Consider the following 17602-nt stretch of genomic DNA (forward strand, 5'->3'; position numbering starts at 1 on the left):
AAAGCATGATGCCAGTATCCCTCCGTCATGTCTGTTGCTATTGACAGGAATCATGCAGGGCAGCTGCCGACTGCCAGATCTTGATCAGGTGCACAGCTCTACTTTGATATGGTGCCAGTGCGAGGACTCTCGGCAAATTCCAGCAAAGGCCAGTCGGTCTGTCTGTGGCAAGATGGAGAATATGACAAGCGGGGCACCAGAGCGTTGTGGCACATTGGTCATACTATGAGTTTGGATAGATAGCATGAGGAAACTCACAGTGAGATTTTCCATGAAATTCACCAAAATTTCTGGTAAGATTCAGTCCATCATTTTGTTTCTACAGGAACTGGCTTAAGTTTTGAGACCATTTATTGCATTTCTCGTCGATATTCAATTGCTTTTTTAATTCCCTCTTTAATCAGCTTTCTGCATCAAAACTATTCTTCCCAAACTCTTACGTGAAAAGTCACAAATGATCCGTCTCTTCAAACTGAAACAAAATCTTGACATATTGTTTTGAGATTGTTCATGCTGCAACATGTTCAGCAAATACAGCCCTTACTAGGAGAAGATTGGCTCAAAATGCCATAGCCTTATGAGCTCATTTCATCAGAAATTAACCCCAGATTATTTAATTACAAGCTCTTTGTGATCATTTTACACCAGCTTTTTGGCCACAATTGTGAATCTATACTTGCCTCTGCAGCTGAAAAAATAACTCTCGGAAAACCACAGTCAAGCTTCTGGTTTTAGGAAAGATTCATTTATGACACTTGAGTTGTGCTTCTTAGAAACATTTTAAACTTCTGGTTCAGGAACCTTAATAATTTTCTTTTTAAAAATCTGAAGTATTTGTTGTGTCTCATGATACTTGTTTCCTCCCATTTGGGGAGTACTGGGTATGTACTGGAAGGATTAGCCAGCTATTTGTCAACTTTGAACCACGACACAAATGTTCCTTCTATAGCCAACAAGCCCCAGAGTGGGACTTTAACCCAAAGCATCTGGCTCAGTACAGGGTGCTTCTTGCTAAGCCACCAGACTGCCTCCTAATGTATTTGTTTTGGGATTTATCTAGAGATGACAAAACCAAGCACAACCCAAGCATCATAAATGCATCTTTTCTAAAATCAGAAGCTTTAATGTAGTTTTCTAATGGGTTTTTGTTTCAGCTGCAGAGACAAGTATAGATCAAAACCAGCATGTGTGGGTGCAATTTCCAGCATTTTGTGGACTGAGTCTATTCAGGCAACATAGGGAGTATTCCCATTACTACATCTGTATATTTCTCTCAGATCATCAGAGTGTGGGAGATATAGCAGTTTGGGTCGGAAATTGGCTTGCTGAAAGAAGACAGAGGGTGGTAGTTGATGGGAAATGTTCATCCTGGAGACCATTACTAGTGGTGTACCGCAAGGGTCGGTGTTGGGTCCACTGCTGTTTGTCATTTTTATAAATGACCTGCATGAGGGCGTAGAAGGATGGGTTAGTAAATTTGCAGACGACACTAAGGTTGGTGGAGTTGTGGATAGTGACGAAGGATGCTGTAGGTTGCAGAGAGACATAGATAAGCTGCAGAGCTGGGCTGAGAGGTGGCAAATGGAGTTTAATGCGGACAAGTGTGAGGTGATGCACTTTGGTAGGAGTAACCGGAAGGCAAAGTACAGGGCTAATGGTAACATTCTTAGCAGTGTAGATGAGCAGAGAGATCTTGCTGTCCATGTACACAGATCCTTGAAAGTTGCCACCCAGGTTGACAGGGGTGTTAAGAAGGCATACAGTTTTTTTAGCTTTTATTAATAGAGGGATCGAGTTCCGGAACCAAGAAGTTATGGTGAAGCTGTACAAAACTCTGGTGCGGCCGCACTTGGAGTATTGTGTACAGTTCTGGTCACTGCATTATAAGAAGGATGTGGAAGGTTTGGAAAGGGTGCAGAGGAGATTTACTAGGATGTTGCCTGGTATGGAGGGAAGGTCCTACGAGGAAAGGCTGAGGGACTTGAGGCTGTTTTCATTAGAGAGAAGAAGGTTGAGAGGTGACTCAATTGAAACATATAAAATAATCAGAGGGTTAGATGGGGTGGATAGGAAGACCCTTTTTCCTAGGATGGTGACGGTGAGCACGAGGGGGCATGGCTTTAAATTGAGGGGTGAAAGATATAGGACAGATGTCAGAGGTAGTTTCTTTACTCAGAGAGTAGTAAGGGAATGGAACGCTTTGCCTGCAACAGTAGTAGATTCGCCAACTTTAAATACATTTAAGTCGTCATTGGACAAGCATATGGACGTACATGGAATAGTGTAGGTTAGATGGGCTTGAGATCGGTATGACAGGTTGGCACAACATCAAGGGCGGAAGGGCCTGTACTGTGCTGTAATGTTCTATGTTCTAGTGCAGGTTGAAACTAGAAGAAAAATTACTGAGAAATCTCCTGATAGCCATTTGATGAAGAAAGAAACATAAACCACTACTCATTATTTGGGCTAGATTTATTCACACACAGTACAACACGACAGGTATATATATCCTTACTCAATTCAACCCTTGTGTCAGTGTTTCTTTACATCTAACTGATAGTTACTTACTCAAATAACTATCCAATCAATGCCCTCCAATAGTATGAACTTAACCTAAATTAATGCGCTTAACCATAATGGGCTGACTTTTAATAAGTACTTCAAAACAGAGTCTGAGCATTGGCTCATATTTCAAGGCAGGACTTGACATCACATCAGGTACAGGTACAGGTACAGGGACAGGGTGAAATGCAGAGGGAAAAGAGACTGTTTCAGTGAACAGTGTTTAAATGAAACAACTGGAGAGGCAAAAAAAATGTACAAAATATTTCGCATCATGAAAGATAAAAATTGTATTGATAGAACATACTCAATTTTACATGAGTAATATTTCTGAAAATACTTGTGTTTTTATATTTTTCAATCAGCTTTACAAAGGAACACATTCCACCTGGATAGTATAACAATTCATCAAGTTGTCGGCTCACTGGTATTCATTAAACTTCACATTTGGATTTAACTGCTGATTAGTACAGAAATGGCAACTTTGAGTGACTGTTAGTCACCTGGAAAATTCCATCACTCAAGCAACTTGAGAGAAGAATCTTTGCACTTTAAACATGCCATTAATTTAAAATTAAATTTTATTCTACAAGTCAGTGTGAGATATGTCATCTTCTGACTTTCACAGGCAGCCCTATGGATAGTAGACTTCAGCCTCATGTTTCTGCCTATCAGATATCCTATTTCTGTATATGTTCTTCACAGCATTAGCCTCAATACTGTGCAATGATATATCTGAGTGTCCCCCTACTCTTCTGTCTCTTCTATTTACTGTCTTATGGTGACATCATTTACATAGAAAGGGTCTGCTTTCACATGTATCCTCACAACACTCAGTTCTACCTCACCAGTAGTGCTCTTGATCCTTCTACAGCTCTGTTGTTTCCAAATATCTACTCTTCCATTAGCCTGAGTGTCTTGCCCATTGAAATTAAGATGATCAAATCCTATGGTCCCACCACAAGGTTTGGACTCGTAACCACTCGGTCCGTCCTTCTTTCCAGCTAGTCTCTGAGACAGAATTTGGCTGATCACACCTTTAGTACCCCAATCAACTCAAAGTGGACTTCAAACTCCTCGTTTTTTACACAACACAGAGTTTCTACTTCCATTGCCATAGCATTGACTGCATTTTGCACCTCAGTCCATTTGCTGGTGAAACTGTCATCAATACCTTTTGCTTCTTGTGTTGATGACTCTAATGTTCCCCTGACCAGTCCCCTATCCACCAATCTCCAGGGTTTAATAGATTCAAACTTCTACTGTATGTATCCTATCCCTGACCAACACCCATTCACGTCTACCCTAATCTGACTTACCTACACTGGCTTCTACTCTGCTAACCTCTTGAATTTAAACTGTTGAAAATGACATCATGACCTTGTTCCTTCCTGTAGCTCTAATCTCCTCAGATGCATCATACCTATTAAAAACTTTGTCCTCAGACTCTGCTCTCTTTTACATCTTTCACTTTAAGTTGGCTTGGCAGCTGTGCCTTCCGCTGCCTTGGTCCAACATTCTAAAATTCCAACTCTGCCCTTCTTGTTCCTCTCCTCATTTAAATGGCTCCCTGAAATGCACCTCTCTGGTGGATAGGAGACTGGTCAGGGAACATTAGCACCATCAACACAGGAGGCAGAAGGTATTGATGACAGTTTCACCAGCAATCTCTCTCCCAGATTGTGATCACCCAGTGTAGTATATCCTTCAATGGCTCTTTGGATTTTTTTTGAAGATGCAAACTTGTGACAAACTTTGCAACATTTTTCCATGTTAAAGATTTCACATGAATGCAAGCTGTTGTTGTGGTAGCCATCAGCTGTAAATGCTAGTGAAGCCGATGACTTGTATTTTGGATGCCTGCCAACTCCATCTATATGAGGTGAATGAAAACATTTCAATGCAAATTGTGCCAGCACAACCAGCCCTGAGAAATTGCTGAAAACTTTAGTCAGATCAGGCAATTTTTGCTGAAGTAGAATTGGAAATGATAAAAACGATACATTATTTCTTGAAATTATTTGTCTCACAGAAAGATCAGAGTTTCCATGAATACTACAAAGGTATTTTACTTCACTTAGCTCCATTTTTGGCTAGATAGGCTAAATATTCAAAATTAAAACAACAAACTGTGCATGCTGAATATCTGAAGGGTCACTGGACTGAAATTGTTAACTCTGCTTTCTCTCCACACACATTACCAGACCTGCTGAGTTTCTCCAGGCAAACTATTCACATTGCTTGCAGATTACCCTTCTCAGTGATGATTTTTTAAAAATTTACTCACAGGATGTGGGCATCGCTGGCTAGGTCAGCATTTATTGCCCATCCCTAACTGCCCAGATGAGAGTCAACCACATTGTTGTGGGTCTAGAGTAACAGGAAGGCCAGATCAGGTAAGGAAGTTTCCTTCTCTAAAAGACATTTGCAAATCAGATGGCAACTCAGATCAAGAACTCCTTACTGTTCTTCAAACAGTCCAACAAGATTGTCTATGTCTGTTTAAGAGAGTAGATGAGGTTTCATTTTAATAATGCTTCCAAAAGATGGCACCTCCAACAGGCATTTCCCATGAATATTGCACTGAAATGTTGACCAGCAGTTTTGCACTCCAGCTACTTAGCAACAGTGCTACAACTGAGCCAAGCCCAACACGTCTGCTTATTATATTTCTCTTTCTTGCAAGAAATGTGAACAAAACTGTGGAGTTACGGTTAGAATCACCTTCTTTGTAATGATGGCATGTTTCTTCTTTGTTTGGATTAGAGAAAAACTTGTCATCATATAGCTCCTTTCATTACTAAAGCACTTCACAGACAATGAAGCATTCTGGGGTGTCACTGTCATGGGGCAGACAATTTGCACGTGGCAAGATCCCACAAACAACAATTGGATGATTTGCATTAACCCAGACAGGTACCCCCATTTAGCCAGCTGTGACTTCAGTGGAGGGTGACCTTCTAAGTCTACACACTCATCTCATCCTTCTACATCAGAATTTCAATTTCAATTTAACATCAAAGTTGTCAGCATCATCAAACAACTTCAGCTTAGTCGGCTTCTCAAACACAATCAGACAAGATGGCTCAGTGGCTAGCACCACTGCCTCATAACACCAGGAATGCAGGTTCAATTCCAGCCTTGGGTAACTATCTATGTGGAGTTTGTGTGTTTTACCAGTGACTGTGTGGATTTCTGCTGAATGCTCTGGGTTCCTCCCACAGACCAAAGATGTGCAGGATAGGCCATGCTAATGGTGGGGATCTGAGTGGGATCATCTTTAGAGAGTTAGTGCAGACTTGATAGGCCACATGACCTCTTTTCACACAGTAGAGATTCTGAGTCCATACAGTGGTCAGAGATAATGGGAACTGCAGATGCTGGAGAATCTGAGATAACAAAGGGTGGGGCTGGATGAACACAGCAGGCCAAGCAGCATCTTAGGGGCACAAAAGCTGACGTTTCGGGCCTAGGCGTCAGCTTTTGTGCTCCTAAGATGCTGCTTGGCCTGCTGTGTTCATCCAGCCCCACCCTTTGTTATCCCGAGTCCGCACTGTTTAAGGTTTGATGCCAGTGCCAGATTTCCAGCTCTCCAGTCAGTTGTTACAGGACGAGATGCCTGGGTAACATTTTCAAGTGCCAACAATGGGTTTAAATTAGAGGGAAGAGTTCCACTCCAGAATTCAGCTACCCTTAGCAACCAGTGTCTTAATTCAGACAATGCCTATTTTTGACAAACAGAAATTTGGGCTGCAGTTTTGGTACTATTTTATTTTAGATTCTGGAATACATAGTGTATTTGAGGTTCCTCACTTGTAGAGACATAATCCACGTTTTGCACCTGAGTCTGATCATAATAAATATTCTTATCCTTGAAACACAGCTTTGGAGGAACCTCACAATATAATTAGCTGCCTAGGGTCTCTGCGTTTGGGGAACAAAGCTTTTAAATAATTGGATCAACCTCAGTGAAGATCTCCTCTCTCTGTGTCTCTGTGTTTCTGGATTTACTGAGATCAACAGGATTCCTTCCTTTGTAGGTCTCTCTCCGGGAGGGAATATGAGAAAAATATCAAATCACAATGGCTCTAAAATTATCAGGATTACTGAATTGTTCTAATTGGTATCTGATACATTGTACACACCGATGCACAAGAATGGGAAAAGTGGCATTCAATTCTACCATTGCTGATAGAATAATTGTACACAGAATGGTCCTGGTAATAGGGGACATGAACTAGTCAACATGACCTTTGATTACCACAGTTTCAGAAGTGCAAACCCAGACCTGGAGAATTATGTCACATCAGCTTTGTTTTGATTCTGTTTTTGCAGTCCAACTTGATAAAAGAACGTAGCAACATTTACTGGTAATGTGGGGGAAAAATGAGAACACATTTAAACATCAAACTTGAGACACCTATTCGTACAGTTAACTCTGAACACTGCAGAGATTGGAAACACAAACAGAAAGTACTGAAAATAGTCAGCAGGTCTAGCAGCATCTGTGGAGGGAGAAACCAAGAAAATGTCTCAAGTTGAATATCATTCCTGTCCAGAATTGAAAGAAGGTTGAAGGAAGGTAGTTATCCAAACTTTCAGTTTTATTTCCTTTCACGTAACTGGTAGATTGACAAGATATTCTATTGTGCTTTGAAAATAAGTGACTGCTAGGCAAAAATTGTACCTCTCCCTCAAATGCAGATTCTCCAGAGGTTGGCAGGAGGAAGAATGGAGTAACAAGAATAACAAGAGCAACTAGGGGTCCGAGGTGCATATTCTGCACCTCGCGCCCCCCCCCCCCCCCCACAATCTCAGGAGCAGTGAAGCCCACAGCATCTCTCACTGCTGCTGTAGGCTCCACTGCCCAGGTAACAGCAACTGGCCCAGCACAGCCTGTGCCTCCTGGTGTGGATATCACACTGAGAATGGCCTGCTAAGACATGGGGATACTATAATTAAACATTGTTTAATAAGATTCTTTCTCTTCCTCAATTATACATGCTAAGGAAATTTTTGAATAACGTTAAGCCTTTTTGTAAACTTTAGCCCATCTAAAATGTATTCAAAATCTGATTTTGAATCTTTTGTGCAATTCATTCAGTCTCATGTTCAGCCTACCACATTTGTTTAGTAGTTTGACAATTGGCTCTTCTGTACAGACTGGAATTCTTATAAGAAAAGTTTTAGGAAATTCCACCCCCCACCTCCGTTTCCACACTTTATCTGGGAGATTTATTTAAAACCCACATACTTTTACATTGATTGACGTGGGGTCAACAACGGTAAAATCAGCTGTTTCTATTCCATTTTAATGTCGATACCCATCTGCGAAACTCTAACCGTTACTTAAAGTGTAATTTCATTGTTCATTTATAATAACGCAGTTCTGCCTTAACCATGTAAAAAGTGAAGCATTTTCTTCTCTCTTGACCCAGAATGGGTTCTTGGTTTTCACTGAGTATAGAAGTGTCTTTGTTTCTATTTATAGATCTCCACTTCAGTTGGCTTCTTCTGGTTTTGAGGGGCTCCTGGTGGCCACTTCTATTTTTGCACTCCAACTAACAGTCTATTCATTCCTAATAAATGTCCATTTGTTAGCGACAGATCCATTTTTTTTCCTCCAGCTGCAAGATGCATATCTCTAGTCGAGGGCTTTTCACTAACGCAACACATGAATAACTAAGCACAGGCATTTAACGTATTGAAGTAAAAAAATAGTTAACAAAATATGCAAATCTGAAGCACGCACTTATTCAAAATAATGCCTCAAATTCTGGCAATTAACCAAACTAGCGTCTGTTTGTCCCTTGTATAAAGGGGCTCCCACGCTGATTAAACATTGCAGGCCAGCAGCGAATCAGGGTGCAGAAGCTTCTATTTAAATAGGGACACTCGAAACAGGAGTTAGCAAAACTAGACTAAGATTTTTTTGTTTGCAACTTCAAGACAAAACAAAAGACTAGATTGAAATGAAATGCAGGTGAAACATATTTCCAGGAAGATATTGCTTTTTCCAGATTAATTGGGGGAATATGCAATATTCCTCAAAAATTCTCAATTTTTTTTGTGTTCTTCTGCTTCAGTAAATCTAATTTGCTAATTAAATGGCTTGATAATATTAAAATCAGGCTAGATTGACACAAATTGAAGATTCCCATGGTGCAGTGATGGTTTGTCCCTACTTCTCAGCCAGGACACTCTGGACTCAAGTCCCACCTGCTCCAGAGGTGTCTTTTAACATCCCTGGACAGTTGATTCATCATCAACATTGGCAATCCCTCACAGACAAGGAATACTCTCTTCCACTCTGAGAGTAATTCTGTAGGTGGCTGTACAGGCCAATGTGGCTCCTGGAGCTCTGTTATACTTCAAGCAGCAGGTGGTCACAGGAAGGGATGGGAGAGGTGCTGGTGTGGCAGCATGCTCCTTTTGCAGTTTTCGCCTGGATTCCGCTTTTTCCTGACAAGTCTTGAGGTGTTGGACACCTTCATTGATGCTCTCCTTCAATTTGAATGGTCTTGGTTGATTAAACAACAGCTAGAACTACACATACACACAGAACAAAACAATATTCCTCCATAGGTGCTGCCTGACCTGTATGAGTGTCTCCAGCATTTTCTGTTTTAATTTAGTAGCTTCCTGTGCAGTTTTAAGATTCAAATTACACGAGATAGGTAGGATTAGGAAAATTCAAATTTACTCAGACTGAAAAAAAATTCTGACATTCTGAAGGAAAACTAATTTTAAATAAGTTGCATTCTGGCAGCATCTGTAGAGAGAGAGAAACAGCGTTGTTCTGAAGATGTGTCGGACTAAAGTCAAAACATTAGCTCCGCTTCTCTGTCCACAGATGCTGCCAGATCTGCTCAGTTTCTTCAGCATTCTCTGTGTTAGTCTCAATTTTCCAGTGTCTGCAATGCCTTGGTTTTTAATTTAAAAAAGAACTAGTGAAGAATTGTTAAAAATTCTGAGGAATTTTCAGTAGAAACATTACAAATTCAGCAAGAGATGTGGAGCCCATGACAATGTTTGCTATTAGTTAGACAGCTAGGAAGCTCAGAGGAACAGAGGGATGTTGGGGCAGTTGTCCATAGATCCTGAAGGTGGCAGGATGACTTTCAATAGATCGCAGTGAGGTAGCTTTCTGCTACTTATGAATCCCTGAGCCAGAATCAGGTCATCTACAAACAATTGGGGTGGCACGCTGGCTCAGTGGTTAGCGCTGCAGCCTCACAGCACCAGGGACCTGGGTGAGCTTCCACCCTCAGGCGACTGCCTGTGCGGAGTTTGCACATTCTCCCCGTCTATGTGGGGTTTCCTCCGGGTGCTCCTGATTCCTCCCACAGTCCAAAGATGTGCAGGGTAGGTGGATTGGTCATGCTAAATGGCCCACAGTGTTCAGGGATGTTTAGGTTAGATGGGTTAGACATGGGGAAATGTAGGGGTAGGACGCTGGGTCTGGGTGGGATGCTCTTTGGAGGGGCGGTGTGGACTTGTTAGGCCGAGTGGCCTGTTTCCACACTGTGGGGATTCTGTGATTCAGTATTATGATCCCTACCAAGTTAATTGGGTAGTTAGGAACGCATTTGAGACACTTGCCTTTGTCAGTCTTGGCATAGATTCTAAGAGCAGGGAGGTTATGTTGGCGCTGTACAAAATTCTGGTCAGTCAGCAGCTGGAGTACTATTTGCAGTTCTGGTCACCACATGATAGGGGGGATGTGATTGCACTGGAGTGTATGCTGAGGATAATCACCAGGATGTTGCCTGGATTGGAGCAGTTTAGCTATGAAGAGAGGCTCATTAGGCTCAGGTTGCAAGCAGAGAAAGCTGAAGGCAGACTAGATAAAGGTATATTAGATTGAGGGATTTGGACCAGATCGGTAGGAAGCAGCTGTTCCCCTTAGCTGAAAGGTCAGTAATGAAGGAGCATAATTTTAAGGACAAAAGATTTAGAAGGGACTGAGAATAATGTTTTTCACCCAGATGGTGGTGGGGATTTGAGGGCAGTTGAGATGGGAAACATCACAACCTTTAAAAAGTACTTGAAATGTCATAACATTCAAAGCAATTGGTCAAGGCCTGGAAAGTGGGACTAGTGTTGATTTATAATAGGCTTTGTCAGTGCAGACATGATGGGCCAAAGAACCTCTTCTGTACTGTATGACTCCCTGATTCTAGGAGACCAGGGACAGAAAAGAGCAGAGCACAAAAGAGAGCAAATGCAGGGTTAACAATCAAACAGTTAGGCAGAGCTGTGAGGAGTGAGTGAGGCTAGAGAAGGCGGGAGAGCAATGGGGCTGGGAGGATTTACAACGGTACATATATGATTAAAAATTAATTTAAAATAAAAAGGACATTGGCCACCTGTGTTATACTGCCAGAACTAGTGGAAAATTTGCAACTGCATGCAAAGCATTTCAATTATTTCCAGTATTGTAAAGAAATGATCAGATCTATTCTATTTGCTCTATTAGAGTATGACCTAGAAAGACATTACAGAGAAATATTTCAGCTACGAGTGGATATTTTAAAATGAACATCTCTGCAAATTCAGTGGCATAATAGTCAATGACGTTGGCGAGCACAATGTGAGAGAAAAAGAATGTGCAATGTGCCACATTTGCAGTTTACATTATAAATGAGAATGGAAATCGGTAAGAGTTATGTTGGGTGGGCAGTTTGGGTTCAACAAACAATGTCATCTGGAATTACCAAATTCCTAACACTTGCATTTACTTCAGTTACTGCAGAAACTGACATTGTTTGAAAGGAGATTTTTTTAAAAACTGTGGCTGAAAATATCACAATCCTAACATTTAAAACTTCCACTGTACTTGTTGCAGATTTCCAGCGTCTACAGTTTTTTTTATTACAAAAATACTTAATATCCTGTTTATTTACCATGTGATGCTCTCAGCAGACTTGTAGCCTCATGGATTAATTTGGGAATTTCTTGCACTTTCCAACAGGATCAATCCTCCCTGCCACACCATTGAGGCATACACTGTTGACTCCTTGGTCTTTAAGTCATAACAAGTCCCAACTCTTCCAACAGGAAATCCACTCTCACCAGCATTCTGCTCTGAGGCTAAGATTCATCAATCTCCTCAGTGCAGCAGCAGCAACAGTTTCTCTCCCTTTCCGGGTCACTCTGAGTCTGGGCATCTGTCCAGAATACCCCGTTGCACTTTCTTTGTCACAAACTGTTGAATTTCTGTAGGTCTCTGTCTCAGCCTTTTTCCCATGACAACCAGATTACCGTCATCGGTCTCCAGGCAGGGTTGAGTATGATTTCACAATTCCCCAGTTCAAGGCATTCTGTTTTACCATAAATTATGAGAACTGTTTAAAATGTAAATACTGTATGAAGTCAAATATTCACAACATTGTCAATTTTTACCTGAAAACTAGGTTTCCTATTCATAGTTTAGACATTGACTAAACAAAGGTAACGTAATTTATCGTAGGCTCTTTGAACTAAACCAATATCTTTCAATGAATGATCTTTGGTGAGACTGACATTCTGGTTCACAAATCTCTTCAAAGTCTCATCCTCCCAATCTTTATTAATGTCACCAACCCTACGACCCTTTAAGGTTTTAATATTGCTCGAATTCTGGCTTCTTGAGAATCTCCAATTTACATTGGTCCAGCTGTGGTGACTGTACTGTACCTTTGGCGGCCAATTCCTAAAATCTGGAATTCATTTCCTGAACTTCTCAGCCACTTCACCTCTCCCTCTGTATTCCTAAAGCCTGCCTTTTTGACCAAGCTTTTGGTCACCTGCCCAAATATCTTTCTGTGGTTCAGTGTCAAAACTAAATTGAGAATTTTGCCTTCGAAACCCTGGGTCAGTTGCATTACTTTAAAGCCCCAGTATAAATTTTGGAGTAGATTTGTAGCTCGGGTTGTGGGTGTTGAGGTTCGTTGGCTCACCGAGCTGGTTTGTTGTTCCGCAGATGTTTTATTATCATGCTTGGTAACATCATCAATGCAGTGCATCTTCTGCACTGAGGATGTTACCAAGCACGGTAACGAAACGTCTGCGGAACAACAAACCAGCTCGGCGAGTCAACCAACCTCAACCCCTGTATAAATGTATGTTGTTGCTGATTCTTCCTCCTTTTTTTAAAAAATTCATTCGTGGGATATGGGCATTGCTGGTTGATCAGCATTTATTGCCTGTGCCTAGTTGTCCTTGAGAAGGTGGTGTTGAGCTGCTGCCTTGAACTGCTACAGTCCACATGCTGTAAGTTGACCCACAATGCCCTTGGTGGGGGTGGGGTATCCCATGATTTTGACCCAGCAATATATTTCTAAGTCAGGATGGCGAGTGGATGGAGTGATGGTGTTCCCATGTATCTGTTGCCCTTGTCCTTCTCGATGGAAGCGACGGATTTGGAAGGTGCTGTCTGAGGATCTTTGGCAAATTTCTTCAGTGCATCCTATAGATAGTACACACTGCTGCTACTGAGCATCAGTGGTGGAGGTAATGGATGTTGGAGGACGTGGTGCCAATCAAGTGAGCTGCTTTGTCCTGGATGGTGTCAAACTTCTTTGAGTGTTGTTGGAGCTGCACCAATCCAGGCAAGTGGGGAGTATTCCATCACGCTCTCATCCTGAACCTTGTAGATGGCGGATAGGCTTCGGGGAATCAGGAGATTAGTTACTTGATGCAGATTCCTTAGCCTCTGACGTCCTGTTATATAGTGAGTCTAGTTGAGTTTATCATCAATGGTAATTGCCAGCATGTTGGTAATGGGGAGGTCAGTCATGATACTGCCATTGAATGTCAAGGGATAAGTGTTGCATCGAAGTTTATCATTGGAGATAGTCATTATCCGGCATTTATACAGTGTGAATGTTACTTAAGAATTAACTTGAAAATAGTGAACCTTCAGCCAAAAAATCTCTTTCCCTGCTGTTTCATCTTTCAATCTGGTGTCAATGTAACCACCAGCCAATCTAGACAGTGTCTGGAATAGCAAAATCTGTATGGGGTGGGGTCACCCTAAAAATATTAAATGATGTATTCATAAAACCATAAATGGCTTACTAGTGGGAATGAAAGGTCTGAATCTACTAATAAACATTGATACATACTGACATTCCCATTGATTTCCACACATTTACATTGCAGGTATTCACCCAGAGCACCGCACTGATCTGAGTGGTTCTCAGCCCAGGCTGACTGTCTCTGGTGGTGTGGCCCCCTTTGCCAGTCAGCAGGAGAAAGCACTCCATTCCTCTGCAGCACCGCTAGATCTCTGCCAGCGATTAAGGTGCTAGTTTACCTTTCTGGGCCTTTGGGAGAAAAATATAGGGACTGCAGAATGAAGTGCGGATCGTGGCTTACAGTGACTGAACAGATGTGCAGCTGGGGTTTAAATAAGGCACATGGACATCAATTTTGCAAATTCCAAGCACGGGTGAGCATTTTCACCTCCTTTCATCTCGTATCAAGAGACAGACATGAGGGGCGGTTGAATAATTAACAAGATGAACAGTGGATGATTATGTAAGAAAAGTTGCTGTGGACCTTGACGCCATGAATCACACTGGGAAAAATACTGTCTAAAAATGTGAGAATTATACCATGTGAGCAAGATTAGGTATTACTGTATAATATGCATTTCCTCCAATAAAGATCCTGTGCAAGTGAAGAACAATGAATGTGCAATCAGCATAATTATTTTATCCTTTCCTTGTAAAATAAATCCTGTTATAATTGATGAATTGTTATTCATACTAATGTAGAATATTAATTTTTGAAAGTCAGTTCTGTGGGGATGAAGGTTGCACAAGCATAAAGGTTCACAAAAGGCATCTAATACCATTGTACAGGGCTTGCCTTTGGTGCTTGAAACTTTTCTTTTGATGATAGCTATAACTCATGAGAATCCATGATTTCCTGTTGTATCTCTATCAAACTGCTCAGAAATGAATCCAGAATAAAACCCGAGAAATTATACAGCTTCAGATCATATGGCTAATGAGACTACTGTCAGAAATGTTAGGAACAATGTATAACTAAGTTCGAACCAAATGCCTATTCTGAAGAACGGTCACTGGCCTCAAAGCATTAATTCTGTTACTCTCTCCAGAACTTCTGAGTTTTTCCAGTATGTTTGTTTCAGATTTCCAGCACCTGGGCTATTTTGCTTTTATTCAACTTAGATATTGCATGTTAAGAGGAGGGAGACATAGCCTTAGTTTAAGTTTATGGCATCGTCCTTGTGAGTTTGATGCTGAGAAATCTGGAAGCATTTTTTTAAAACATGCATTTTAATCAGGTTGAACAGTGAAGTATAAAGATAAAGGCTGGTAGTTAATGTATTAAAAAATGAGGAAAATAAATGCTGCTATTGCTTAGTGACCAGGGTCCAGGGACACAGAGGAAAAAAAACGTCTAGAAGTGTCTGTGTGCCATCATGTGGAATCAGAATTGTAAAACTCCCCGGTATGAAATGCAAAAATTTTGAAACTGAATTTTGTGAACTCATGTTTGCTCTAAAGTTAAAGTCACATTAATTTAGTTGGCAGTTTGTTATAGTGCCTTAAGGAAGATACACGAGCTGAAGAGGTCAGGAATACAGAGAAATTCACTGCAAGGAAAGTGGTTGCAGTTGTGCTAGCCTGAGCAAAGGCCTTAGTAATGAGATAGTGGTAGATCTCTACTATGTTTTGCTGTATGTAAGCATATTGATAGGACAAAATGAATATGAATTTGTATATTTTTTGGTGTTTATAATTAAATATTTCCACCTTGCTCCAAATGGTGTAATATAGTTCCAACTTGTTCGGAATAAAAATATTTTACTTTGGTTAAAAGTACATTGGCAGACTCTTGGCAATGCCTTCAGCACTTCACCACCGCAATCATAACAGAAGAAAAATCAAAATTTGGATATTCAACCCTTAAAAAAGAATGATTTTAATTTTTAGCTTTTTACCCCCACAAATGCAGCTAGTACAGCAAGTGAGACATTTTTTGAAGAGCCATCACTTGGAATATAAGAGAATTTTAATTGTGGGAAGAATAAATTGCTGTCCAAAATTGGATAGGTTTACATTAACTAGTACAGGATCTGACAGAAAATCAAAGTTGTCATTTGTTTTCTATTTATGTTGAAGATATAAAAACATTTCTGATCCCTTCAATTCTGATTCTATTTAAGCTCTGTTTTTGATATAAAAAGGGTTAATTTTGAAAATGACGATTCTGCTTTCAACTTTAATGTTTATACCTTTGTTCACCACACATTCAGAAACAATATTTTATTACTTCTTTTACCCAATTGTACGATATCATATTAACTATTGCAAGACACATGTAGTCATAGAGTAACAATTCAGAAAGCAGAAGTTTTCATTCCATTGATGTACATTCTGGACTTCAAATGGAAACAGAAAACTCCATAAAAGAGGAGAACATCTGTTGATGCAAACAAAGAAGTGAATGTTTAGTGTTTGCATTTCAAGTGTGAACCTGACGTATAAACGCATTTTTTCATTTTATTACTTTTCTACCTCAGTGTCTTTCTGATAACTTTTCAATTATTTTCCTGCCAAATGTTGTAAACATTTTGGTTGGAATCCAAGCTACAGAACACTCTTTCATCCAGAGAGAGTCCAAAATGTTACGAGAACTATTTATTGCAGCACAGAATGCACCTTCCCCCTTACATCCTCAACATACCCACAGTGAGCAGAATCATCCTTTATTAACGAATTATACATTAATTCTACTTCAACCTAAACTGACTGAATTTTTCTAATTGCTATATACAAATATTCACAAGGAAAAGCTTCACTGGTCACATAAATCAGGTCGTTTGGAAAGACAAACATGTTAGAAAGCAGTGTCATATTACCTGAAATGAAACAATGTGAACAGAATCTTTAAAAGGTACAGTCTAGCAGGCGATAACATTTAAAAAGGAAGGTAGATTTTATTGAAATATTCCAGAATTCTAATTGCAATGATTGAAAATATTGCTAGATTCAGCACCTTTGAATTGGTATCCATTTTTGTAATTTAATCTACTTGTCGTTGGCTGTTTGCAAATGTAGCACCCTATTCAGAAGCTCTCTCTCTCCTGTCACGTTACAAATGGAGAGTTAAGTACTCACAACCTCTGACCCTACGCACAATATGGAATGTCACAACGGGGAGATGATTCTGAAATCTGTGCACACAGTTTCAGGGAAGGAGGGAGATGGGATTAGTTCCATCCGAGCAGCCTGGAGAAGGAGAGGGCTACACTTCGGATGATGGTGAACATTAAACCAGAGCTGCATTACATCAGAATCAAAGCCACACAGGAGCACTCGAGGAACGAATGACTATTCTGAGATTTTAATGGAGAACTACCCACAATATAAGTCATCGCAGCATTAATCGAAGTTTAACGAAAAACATACTTTGTTTGAGCATTTTCAGATATTACAAAACTGTTGCTGATGGGAGAGGATTATTTGGTTGGATTAAAGTGAGAAACTTGATAAAACTACACTAAGTGTCCAATTAGGTGGGCATGTCCTTGGGTTATATATTGTCATCTAATTATTCACTATTGTATTAGTGTTTTTGATGTACATACATCATGCAATTAAAGCAGTTTTTAAAAAAACGTTTGGAGAGTTATTACATTCAAACTGAAGGTGGTTAACACTGTGAAAATGGAACGGTTCCAAATCTTAAACACAAGGCATGAAATAAAGCCCAGTGATTTAAATAATAGGACATAAAACTCTCTCTATTCAGTGCCAGCATCCCAAGCTCAGAAGCTCCCCTCCACTGTATGAGTGTAAAATTTCTGTTTTCGCTACAAACCACCCCTGCAGTGTCTGAATGGAAAGGCTAATTAGTGCTAAATAAGGGACCATTTTGTGCTGTTGGCTCATGGCCAACATGCACTAGGTTGAGACTACATCACTAATTTTAATGTAGGAAACTGAACAAAAAAAACCTTCATTCCAAAATTTGGATTTAAATCCTGATGTGAGAGTGTGACATTACCCCTCCTCTATCA

At 40.4% G+C, this 17602-nt stretch overlaps 1 long non-coding RNA gene across 2 annotated transcripts in view; it reads left to right on the forward strand.

Moving 5' to 3' along the window:
* LOC125467355 (uncharacterized) overlaps positions 1–15273 on the forward strand; it is a 31646-nt gene extending 16373 nt beyond the window's left edge. For both annotated transcript variants that reach the window (XR_007250620.1, XR_007250621.1), the window contains exon 3: positions 13708–15273. This is a non-coding gene — a long non-coding RNA (uncharacterized LOC125467355). The remainder of the gene's footprint in view (positions 1–13707) is intronic.
* Positions 15274–17602: the final 2329 nt, after the last annotated feature.

Source organism: Stegostoma tigrinum, chromosome 33, assembly GCF_030684315.1.
Source record: "Stegostoma tigrinum isolate sSteTig4 chromosome 33, sSteTig4.hap1, whole genome shotgun sequence".
Classification (NCBI taxonomy): Eukaryota; Metazoa; Chordata; class Chondrichthyes; order Orectolobiformes; family Stegostomatidae; genus Stegostoma; species Stegostoma tigrinum.